At 52.8% G+C, this 11,555-nt stretch overlaps 1 protein-coding gene across 2 annotated transcripts in view; it reads right to left on the minus strand.

Moving 5' to 3' along the window:
* The window catches only part of LOC131480166 (membrane-spanning 4-domains subfamily A member 8-like), a 147,005-nt gene that overhangs the window by 29,814 nt on the left and 105,636 nt on the right, over window positions 1–11,555 (minus strand). The window lies entirely within an intron of this gene.

Here is an 11,555-nt window from a genome sequence, read left to right on the forward strand (position 1 = left end):
TGAGATAGTTAAGACTTACAAGGATTACAAAGACTTCAGGAGTGTCTGTCTTGGGCTAACGCTTAGTGGGAAAAGCCACTCTTTTAGTTTACAAGCCAGAAAGTGAGCTGAGCAAGATGGTTCTGGCATATTCTACAATGATGTGTCCAACAGCCACATTCACACGGGATGTTATGTCCTCCAGTCATGTGAAGCTTTGCCATCTACTCCTCCCCGGGACTGGCCTTGTGGTTGGCATAGGTGGGTAAAAGGTCCAGGGCAGGTGTCCCAGTCACTGTGAGACGTGGTTGGGGGGTGGGGAAGACAACCACCTCCTCTGCCTCAGTGTCCTTACCTTCAAAGTGGGCATAACCCTGGCACCACCTCTTAGGGATTGCTGTGAGTTAGGCCAGACCAACACATGCAAATCTGAGAAACGCCATCCCTCACAGGGTGATTCATGATGTTATTTGCCTGAAATCCATCCTTTAGTGTAACACATCAGCCAGTGATTTGGAAGGAACAGCACATGTGTGCTTTGCCCAGTGCCCCAAGAACGGCTGTGCACGCCCCCCTGAGGAAGAGTCAGCCTCCAGGGCAGGCAGCGAAAGCCCTGCGGTTCTGTACAGGTTCTCAGGTGACGAGGATTTGTCCTCGCAATTTTGGGGTGACTGTATCATCATGACATGTGTCCTCTGGGCAGTGGGTTCTGGTTTTGGGGAACAGGATTTGTGAAGTAAGATTTCTGGTGACTGACTGGGGACAGCTCCAAGGAAATGGTTGCGGAAACACAGGGTGAACACTGGTTGGCAATGGGAGATGGTGGAAGGCATCGCAGACATTGGAAGGGCTTGCTCACACAGCACCCTCTCGACTGGGATGTGTGACCAGCTTGTGATGCCAAGAACTGTCCGACTGTCCTTTGATGGCCTGGGTGGCACTCTCATTTTCAGAAACGTTACTGAAATGACCGTTAGCAGACACAGACATGGCTGAGAACAGGTATGGAAAGCTCTTTCTGCAAAGAATCAGATGGGAAGTCTGACGTGGGCTTTGCAAGGCCACGTAGCTTTTCTTGCTGGGCTAGCAGACAGCTCTTCTGCTGCTGTACAAAGCAGACCCAGTCAACACCTACATAGATGGACGTGACTGTGTCCCAAGAAAACTTTATTTACCAACACAAACAGTGGACCGGATCTGATCTGTGGAACTGTAATCTGCCAGGCTTGTATTTAGGGCTATAGTAGCTGCCCCATCTGAGCTTTGAATTGTCGAGCTGATTGTCTGCTGTGGTTTTAGGCAAGATGTGAATCTGACTGAGCTCCCCGAGGAGTCTGCATAGTAGGGGTTGTGCTGGCTGCTTTGTCTGCATCAGGAGGGCTTACAGTGAGGGTCAAATGCCAGATGGGAGGAGAAGGCCCTTGGAAACTGGCCAAGTGCTGTGGAGAGGTTCAGTTCAAACTCAGGGCGACAGTTGCCACATGCTCTTTGGCTGATAGTATGTCTTATGTCTCACTTCTCTGGACGGCTCAGTTCACAGCACTGGAGCCCTGCACCATGTCAATGACGGTGCCAGGTCAGGCAGAGGTTAGGGTAGCCATTTCCTGACACACTATTCAGGGTCCTTCAGATGACCCTTTGAGAATTCTAGGAGTTGATGTCATAGATGTGACGGTCATGGTACCAATTAGTGAAGGGACATGTTCGGGGTGACTTGGTCAGTGAAAGGCAGGGCCAGAATTCAAATCCAAGTCCACCTATGTCCAAAACTTGTATCTGTCCTTTCTCTTGCTGGTCCCAGGGGCAGTCATGATCTGCTATTTACCCACTCTTCCTGTCCTTCCATTCTGCGTGCCCCAGACATGTTTTGGTCAGTACCTACGAGTGGCAGTCCACTTCCTACCTTTTGGGTGGATACAACTATCAGGGTTCCGCAATAGGGGTTCCTTTGTGATTGTGGCTGGGGTCTTAGACAGGGCCTGCTTTATCCTTCTGGGCCCCCCAATGAGCAGGGCCCCCAGGGGACAGGGACCGCAAGGCTGATGTCCAAGAAGCCACTCAAATGTTTGTTACAGTAACACAACGCGGCTGTTCCAGACTTACATCCCCCAGAAATGAGAGTGTACATAGGGGACAGAGCCCAGAGTCCATGCCCTCCAGCAGCCTGCAGCCTTCTGGGAGGAGTGAGAGACATATACAATCTAGCCCCTCAATTATAAGTGCCAGTGAAGGCTGATGTCCTGCCCTCAGAATCTTGGAAGGCAGAGAAGGGGTCACTGCTAGGAGTGAGAGATGGGTGGGGAGTTGGGAGGGAGTATCCTTGAGTGTGGAACTCAGGGGTGCCTGCCAGGAGCACATGAGCCTGAGACAGGGTCCCCCAAACCTGCCACCCCTCACTCTAAGCCTCCCTTGTGTTATCTTCTTTCCTCTCTTCTCCCTTCTCTTTCTCCTTCACAGGTCACCTTGCAACTCAATCTCCGTATTGCTGGTGTTCACAGCTGAGGCCTTTTGGGCACCTAGGAATCCAATGGATGGATTCTCAACTCACACAAAAGGTTGGGGGGATTTAGTTTAAGGTTCTTCTTCCTCTTTTTTTTTTAATTAATTTTAAAATAGAGCCACAAAAAGGGAGGGAGAGAGGAGAGGTCTCTCACCTGCTGGCTCACTCTCTCATTGGCCACAAGAGCCAGGAGCTGGGAACTCCACCGGTCTGCTGCTTGGGTGTCAGGAGCCCATGCACACAGGGCACCTTCTGCTGCCCTCCCAGCAGCCTCAGCAGGGAGCTGGAGCAGAAGCAGAGAAGCCGGGACTCGAACTGGGCGTCTGCTGTGAGATGTGAGTGTTGCAAGTGGCAGCGTCACCCGCTCAGGGCTGTAGACTGTCCTTTCCCCACTGACATGTGTGAAGGCCCCGTGTTCCCCACTCCAGAGGCCATGGCAGGAAAGCACTGCCCAGCAGGCAGGGGATGGGGACATCTGTGGACACCGACCACCTGAGGCTCCAGAACTCTGGGATGCAAGCCTGTGTTCTTTGTAAATGACCCCATCTTGGGTATTTAGTTAGACACCAACTATTTGGTCCTGCCAGATGGATTTGGGAAAATGACACAGTTGTTGAGGCCTTTGCTAAAATCCCGCCTTCCTGAGAGTCCACAGGATTGAGAGGAGAGAGAAGATGGCAGAGGGATGGAGAGTGTGGGTCCACCACACTGCCCACAGGTCCTGGCATCCTGAGGGGGAACTACTGAACATGGGTAGCCCTCGGCCTGAGGGGGAAGAAGGTGGGCATGCATCGCTAGCTGTGAAGAAGAAACAAGATCAGAGAGGGTGAGCATTCCCCTCTGGGCACACAGCACTGCAGTGACAGACTCCATCTCCCTGTGGAAGGAGTGTTGATTTTATATGGAGCGTGTACAGCCCTGGATCTGAGTCCTGATTTTGTCCCAGAGAACGAACCCATGCCGGCGCATCTCTCCTCCGAGAGACAGTTCTCCAGTGCCTGGCATCCAGAGCAGCAAATGGAAAACCAACGGGCACCCAGTGAATGTGTCTGCTCGCCACTTCCCCAAGCAGATTCACTCAGGAAACCACCCACACCTTCACTGTCACCGAGGAAGGTGGCCTGAAGGCCAGTGAGCTGGGGAAGACAACAAGGACAAGGCCTGCACGCGGGGCCGGTCACACTCCGCGAGCGCCTCCACTCTCGGCTCGGGCTGCTGTCATGTCACTGTGTCTGAGGCCCGTGGTGCCTTGTGGGTCTACGTGGGGCCGTCCTTCAGGGTCTGGAAGGACCAGCTCCTTGGGTTCAGAGGGACTCCTCTAGGCTGCAGCAGCAGGTGGGGACTGAGCAACCCCAGAAGAGAGCATATGCATAATTAATGACTTCCCACCAGGCAGCGAGGTGAGAAATGTGATAAAACAGAGATCTCATGATTCTTTGGAGAAGCCACCTACAAAAATAGGTCCTCTGCCCACGGGCGGGTGGTAAGTGGCGATCATAAGCGTGTGGGTGCGAGACTCACAGTTCCCCGAGACTTGCAAACTCATTTTCTGATTCCCTCAGTCTTCCTGCTGCACCCAGAGGCCAGGGAGGGACTAACCCCTCTGCCCACACCTCTGCCCTGTGCCACCTACAAACAGAACTCTTTTCTCACTAAGTGATGAGCCCGCATTTCCCAAACACCAATGCAAGCCAGTCACGGTCAATCAGGTGGAAGAAAGGGATGGCCACGGCCCTTTGTCTCCCTGAGATGGTCAGGCAGCTATGGGTCGTCAGGGTCTCTCACAGTGATAGTTCTCTACTGTTTAGAAAGAGCGGTGAGGTGCTTGGAACAACCCTGTGAGGCCAGTGTGAATTGGCCCATTTTGCAGACCAGTAAACAGAGTGTCCGAAATAGCCACAGGTGGAGGAACAGCATTTGGAGGCACCGGGTTGAGCTGCTGCTGGAGACATGACATTCCGTATCAGAGTGCCAGTTCCAGGACTGGCTGCTCTGCTTCTGATACAGCTTCCTGTTGATGTGCCTGGGAAGGTAGCAGATGATGTCCCCAAGTACCTGGGCTCCTGTCCCCCGTGGAGGGAAACCAGGGTGGAGTTTCTGGCTCCTGGCTTCTTCCTGGCCCAGACCTGGCAGTTGCAATCACTTGGGGAGAAAATCGGTAGATGCAAGGCATCTCTCTTTTACTCTCTCTCTGCCACTCTGCTCTTCAAATAAATTAACAAATAAAGAAACAAAGAGAGAAAGAAAGGAAGAAAACGAAGAAAGAAAGGAGGGAAGGAAGGAAGAAAGGAAAGAAAGAAAGAAAAGAAGGAAGGAAGAACGAAAGAGAGGAAAAAAGAAAGAACCATGGGCATGAAGGCTTGACAACACACTTCAGATGGTAAAGCCAAGGTTACAGCTGCAACTGGACACTGGAGGGCGCTGTGCCACCTGCAGCCCAGGGGCACTTACAGACAGCAGGTGGCTAAGAATCTGCTAGAAGGCTTTTGCATTAGTCACCACAGAAATGGGAGTGGGGGTTGAGGAGTGGGTTTTGGGGGGAGAGAACATTTTTTTAAAAGATTTCACTGATTTATTTGAAAGACAGATTTACAGAGAGAGGGAGAGAGATCTATTCCTGCAATTTAAATTTCTCCCCGTAGTTTCCTCACAGTCAGATTCAGTTTTGTCCTAAGTGAATGAAACTGCATTTTCTCCTGCTTTCTCAGGACAAGACCAGACGGAATGGCTGTGAGGAGACTCCGGGCAGGAAGTTAAATGCATGCCCCCCGTTGAACCTGCCACAGTTCTGAGCTGAAGGAGGCTTTTTATGGAGCTGGGGGTGGTATGCAGGGAGATACGGGGGAGAGAGTGTCCCCACTGAACTCTGCTCCGCTGGCCTCAGGGAGTGTGGTGCCAGCGTAGGCATTCACAGGCCAACCTGTGATCCTTGCTTCTTTCCTTCCCCACTGTGCAGTGGGGCAGAAGGTGGAGACCCCAGTTTGCAGGTGGTGGGTGTCAGGAAAGCCCTTTTTCGCTGGCACATGGCCCAGACCAAGGCCTGATGTGGCAGCTTGATGCAGCAACTAGCCACTAACGCAGCGCTGCTGGCCTTGCTTGGGCACAGGGGCCAGCTGCAGACTACCCCTTAGAAAGTCCCCGTGAGTCTTAGGAGAAACAATGCCCACCTAAGTGTGGCACTCGGGAGGCACCTGGTCTCTTGCAGCTTCTATTTCTGTTAGCCACCCTGCAGGGCAGGCACTGGGGTTTCTATATTGCAGGTGCCAGTGCTGGACTATGAGAAGTCCAGGCTGTCCCCGGTCAATCCTAGGCTGAGCCCTTCTGAGCAGGATTTGTCTCATGAGAGTCTCTGGGCATCATCTTTCTTCCAGTAAGCTGGGAGCTGCTTTGTGTCCCCACGGTCTGTGCTGATGCCCAGAAAGGGCTGGATTGGGAGGAGGCGGCTGTGCCTGGTGGTTAAGCCTCAGGCCCTGGAGTTAGCTGTAAGAGCCTACCCTGCTACTCTGTAAGCTGAACCAGCTGTGCAACCTTCAGCAAGGGACTTAACGTCACCTGGTCTCAGACTCCCCTTCTGTCAAATGGGGGACTGTGGTGTTGGTAGGGTGTTCCAGGACCCCTCCCGCAACTGTGTTCTCTGGCCTCACTACCTGGTGGATCAGTAGGAATGTCTAAGACTGACCCCATAGCGTAGAATGCTCGGAGACCTTCCATCCTGGCTCCTGTAGGTCAACTCAGAGCTGCCCCCCACCCCAGGCCTTGAGAGGATGCCAACCGACTTGGACACATGATATTTTGATCCCACTGGGTTGGTGCAGTCTGGCCACCTGGCTCCCTGCAGGCTCTGCCTTACTCCCCTCTGCTGCCCAGCCCCACTGAAGGCTGGGAGGCAGTATAGGCCCTGAGGCCCTTCCCACATAGGCAGCCCTGCCGGGGGTCCTCTCCTTTGTCCAGGAGGAGGGGGCAAGGGCTTTTGCCTGGGCTGGACCCCTGCAGTGTGAGGGGGACTGCGTTGGGGGAGGGGCAAGCCTCCTTCCCCTGGGAGAATGGTTAGAGTCCTTGAGTCTCTGGGGGTGCACCTGAAATATCTCAGAGACTGGCTTTGAGGGGAAAGGATGGCTGTCCCTCCCTTGCCCTCCCTCACCCATGGTGCAGGGGCCCCTGTCGGGAAGGACAATGGTTCAGATGGCCCTGAAGCGCCTCCGTGCCCTCCAAGTACCAAGTTGGGATGGGGGTGGGGTGGGGTGTGGGCAGGACCCACAGGCAACAATCTTCCCTCCCCCAGCAGTCTATTTCCCTCTCCTTCCCGGGGGCATCTCACTTGCCCCACGTCCCCTTGGTGTGTCACCTCTGCCCCCCAGCCCCTGGGTGGTGCCCTGGGTGCCCGTGGGGAGGGCAGTGCGTACTCACCGAGCTGCTGTTGCCTCTGCACTGGCCGCTGCCTCCCGCTGCCTCTGCTCTGCCACAGCTGCCTCTCGTCTTCACACATTCTCCTGTGAAAGCCCTGCTGTTCACGCGGGGCTGGGAAGTCGGCTGCTCTGGAAGTTCTCCCTCCCTCCCGGCTCCTGGAGACCTCTGCCCTGGGCCCAGGGGAGGGGGCCGAAGAGGCCGCTTCTCCTAACGGCCCACCAGTCTCCTCCCTGCAGGCTACAGAAGGGGGAACTGAGGCCCAGCGGGCCAGAGGGCTGTCCAGGTCCTGCCGTAAGTGTTGTAAGTGTCGAAGTGAGGAGGGGAGCCTGGAGACTGTGGAAGGCTGCCAGTGTTCCTTCTACCAGGAGCGCCCCAGGCAGAGAAGGGGGCCAGGTGGCCCACAACTTCCCTGTGGAGAGGAACATGTGTGAGCAAGCACATGTATGAGAGAGCGTGTGAGGGCGTCTGGGCGAGGGTGTCGTGTGCATGTGAGCCAGTGGGTGCACAGAGTGGTATTCAAATGGCCCAGGAAAGCAGAACCATTTGTAGATCAGGTTTTGGGTTCAAGTTCTTACCCTAGTAGTCCCGAGACCTCTGTGCAAAGTCAGACCACATAGGACCTGTGGGCTCAACATGGCTGAACGAATAGTCTGGAAAGGCCTGGTCTGGGCCACCTCTCCACCACTCCAGGTTTAGAGCAGTATGGCAGATAGAATGCAAAAATAGCTCTAGTTGCCCCCACCTCGTCCCTGATTCCACGGGTCTTGCAGCTCCGGCTGCAGTCTGCTCAGATCCTTGAAATAGGCTGCCTCATGACTGTTGACTCTCCCCCGCCCCCCACACTTTTTGTTTTGTTGTTAAAAGATTTATTTATTTTTATTGGAAAGGCAGATTTCCAGAGAGAAGGAGAGACAGAGAAAAGATCTTTCATTTGCTGGTTCATTCCCTGTGGCTGATCTGAAGTCAGGAGTGTTTTCCAGGTCTTCCACATAGTGCAGAGGCTTAAGGCTTTGGACCTTGACTGCTGCTCTCCCAGGCCACAAGCAGGGAGCTGAATGGGGAGTGCAGCAGCTGGGACAGGAATCAGCGCCCAGATGGGAGCCTGGTACTTGCAGGGGGAGGATTAGCCAATCAGCCAGCACACCAGGCCTTGTGACTGCCCTTGTAGGAGGTGGACATGGCACAGATGGCTTCTGATCTAAGGTCTCTGGGCTCTCATGGGATGTGGTATCTGCCCTGGAAGTGTCTAGGTTGGTCTTTAGAGAATGGGACACAAGGGGCAAAGCCCAAACCCAAGGCCTCCCCTGTGCAGGAAGGCCAGCAGGGCTACCCAGCCAGTCCCAAATGCATGGTGTGCCCTGCCAAACCCAGGTCAGGTTGGTAGACCCGCCCAGTTGATGAACAGCTTGGTGAGCAAAAATCAGTGCCTCTCAGGCTACGTCAGTGAGCTTTTATTTATAATTAATCACACTTAGGTGGCAGAAGTTAAGTGATACAATCTATTTCTTATATTTCATTTCCTTTTTAATTTCTCACATCAGCAACTTCATAGGCTAGGGGCCAAAACCAGTACTGTTGCGACTCAGAGAATGATGCCTTGAAGTATGGTGCTGTGGCGTGCTGAGTGCTGTGAACCACAAGGAACCAAGCTCGCTCTGTCTTGCTGCCCTCCTCCCTCCTCTCTCTCTTTTTGCTCCCATCAATCCCAGGAGGGGGCTTTCTCTGATTTTTCCCTAACTCCCCCAAAGGAACTAGTTTCCTTGGAAATCATACCAACCGCGACAGGTTCAGTGTGTCATGGGAGAGCTGGGAGGCAGACACCCTGATGTTGGCACATGTTGTTACCTATTCTTCCCACACTTTCCTCCCGGGACAACTGTTGTTGAGGGAAACTTGTTCTGTGTAGCGGGACAACCTCTGTCCACCGTGCATCTTCCTACAGCCCATCAGCACCACCTCCTGGAAGTTTCAGGACCCTGTTTCTTTCCATGGTGCAAAATATTACACAAACTTCTTGGAAACTTACCAGGATCCTATGTAAACGCACAAGATGCACGTGCCTCCAATCGAAGCTGTCTACCGTCAGTTCATGTGACTGACAGTAACTGAGACGGAATCTCCAGGTGATTGGCAGGAACAAACAAGTAATGGCAGGAAAAACAGAAATGTCCACACCCTAAGCCTGGCACAAAGGCCCCCATCATGATCACTTGTTTCATGGGTGATTTGGTTGCTACAGGATCATCAATCACCCGCTCCAGCTGAGTGCTTGTTGTCCTTGTTTTTCCTTTTGGGAATGCTTGATTCTTTCCTGTTAGTTACCAGTTTTCAGAATAATACATGTGCCCAAGGTTTTGTGTGTGTGTGTGTGTGTGTGTGTGTGTGTGTGATTGTGAGGCATCGCAAGTGCCGTTGCTATGATGATGACAACGATGGAAGCCCCCTCACCTCTTGATGACCCAACAGCTAGCTTCCAGAGCCCTGCTGGGCTCTGTGATTGTTCCTGTCCATTCCTGGTGGCATCCTCACCATTGATTACAGTACCTAGCAGCCAGCAGGTGCTGCATGCCCATGGATTGCAGGCAGCAGTGGATGACAGCTTCTTGAACCTCACACGGCACGTCGTGGGTGCTGTGCGGACCTGTGCTCCTTCTGTCCTGCTGCATGCTCTGCTCCCAGCAGGGCTTGGACAAAGAGGCTGGGAGATGCTATGGTTTGGTCCTGCTCACGGGTGCTGTAGGAGTGGATATTTCCCTTTCGGGATTCCTTGCTCGTCTTCCCCCTGGGGATCGGCTCTGCGCACAAGCACTGCTCCCTGGGTGCAGCATCTTTTTCTGACTCTGGGCTGGAGACATTCAGGGAGAAGGGTGAACTTGGTGAACCCAGTGGGGGTGCTGGAGAGAGAGAGGGAGGGAGCGCAGGGCTGTGTGTCGGGGGGCAGGGAATGCTAGCTCATGATCACTGCTCCGTGCCAATGGCTCAGTTTCTTTTTCTTTTCTTCTTTTTTTTTTTTTTTTGAGAGAACAAAAAAAAATTGTTTTTGATGATGATTACCCATGTTTGGTCAGGGTGGGAAGGATTGAGGGTTAGGAAAAAGTGGATAAAATCATTGTTTCTAAATTTTCTATTTCTTCTTGACTCTGGGGGAAGGGGAGGGATAAAAGGGGAAGCCACACACAACCTCCCAAATGTCCCAGTACCCAGGGATGGGGAGCTGCTACCCGATATCAACCCAGGGTCCTGATGTTGGCATGTTCTGAGGGTACTGAACAAGTGGTTTGGATGGTTCCGAAATGCTGTCGATTTTGCCAATCCAAGGGTGAGCAATCCTCGCAATGCCCACTGGCTGACATAGTCGACCTCAAGTCTCCATTCACCCAGATTTTTGCTGTCATTGTTTGCTGGGGTATTGTCTAATTTGCTCTATTCTCCTTCCTCTGCTACAGTACCAAACGGGCTGCCATATCCTCCATGTGCTTCAGGGTCTGCGTTCACTGCTCTGCCTTTTTCACTGAGGGGTGCATATTCCTGCAGGCAGGTCCAAGGACCAGGGCCAAGCGACACGAGCCCTGCAGGATCCCCATCCCTGGGGCTCACAAACCTGGCACCCATCTCTCAGGTGGGCCAAGAGACCCCAGCCAGGCAACTTGAGTCCCACCAGATCCCCCACCCCTGGGGCTCATGAACCTGACCACCCGCTCTCTGGTGGGCCCAAGGACCTGGATGCTCTGTTTCTGAGTCTCATGTTCCTTTTGTATAAAATGGCCTGAGAACATGCATGCTGCTGTTGGAAATTCAATTCCCTGGGCTCAGTGAAACGTAGGGGCCATGTACCTGTTTGCAGCTCACTGTTTTTTCCTCCCACTGCTCTGGCTACTGCATGGAATCATCTTAGAAGCTACATTCCAGGGAGGTGTACAGTGGTCACAGGACCTCCTGTGTTGGGTGGCAGAAATGTGTCATCAGACTTCAGGCTGCCAAATGGGACAGCATGGGGGGGTGGTCTTTGACCCTTCACAGCTTTGTGTAATTGGGGAAAAGTCTGTTCATTAAGTGCTAGTATTGGGTCTGGTGTGATAGCTCAGTGATGAAATCTTCATCTTAGAAGGGCTGAGATTCCATATGGACACTGGTTCGTATCCTAGCAGTTCCACTTCATCTAAATCCATGCCTGTGGCCTGGGAGGGCAGTTGAGGATGGCCCAAAGCCTTGGGACCCTGCACCTGTGTGGGAGACCCAGAAGAAGCTCCTGGTTTCAGATTGGCTCAGCTCCAACAGTTGTGTTGTGGCCCCTTGAGGAATGAACCAATAGACAGAAGATCTTTCCGCATTTCCTTCTATCTGTAAATCTTGCAATAAGAAGATATAAATCCTGTTTTTTTAAGATTGATTTATTTTTATTGGAAAGTCAGATTTATAGAGAGAAGGAGAGATAGAAAGATCTTCCATCCATTGGTTCACTCCATAAATGGTGTGGGTTCCAAGGTTTTGGGCCATCCTCAACTACTTTTCCAGGCCAGGGAACTGGAAGGCAAGTGAAGTAGCTGGGATACAAATCAACGCCATATGGGATCCTGGCACATGCAAGGCGATGACTTTAGCCATGAGGCTATCACACTGGGCCCAATAAATAATCTTAAAAAAAAAAAAAAGATAAGCGCTAGTATCA

The sequence above is a fragment of the Ochotona princeps genome, chromosome 4, assembly GCF_030435755.1.
Source record: "Ochotona princeps isolate mOchPri1 chromosome 4, mOchPri1.hap1, whole genome shotgun sequence".
NCBI lineage: Eukaryota > Metazoa > Chordata > Mammalia > Lagomorpha > Ochotonidae > Ochotona > Ochotona princeps.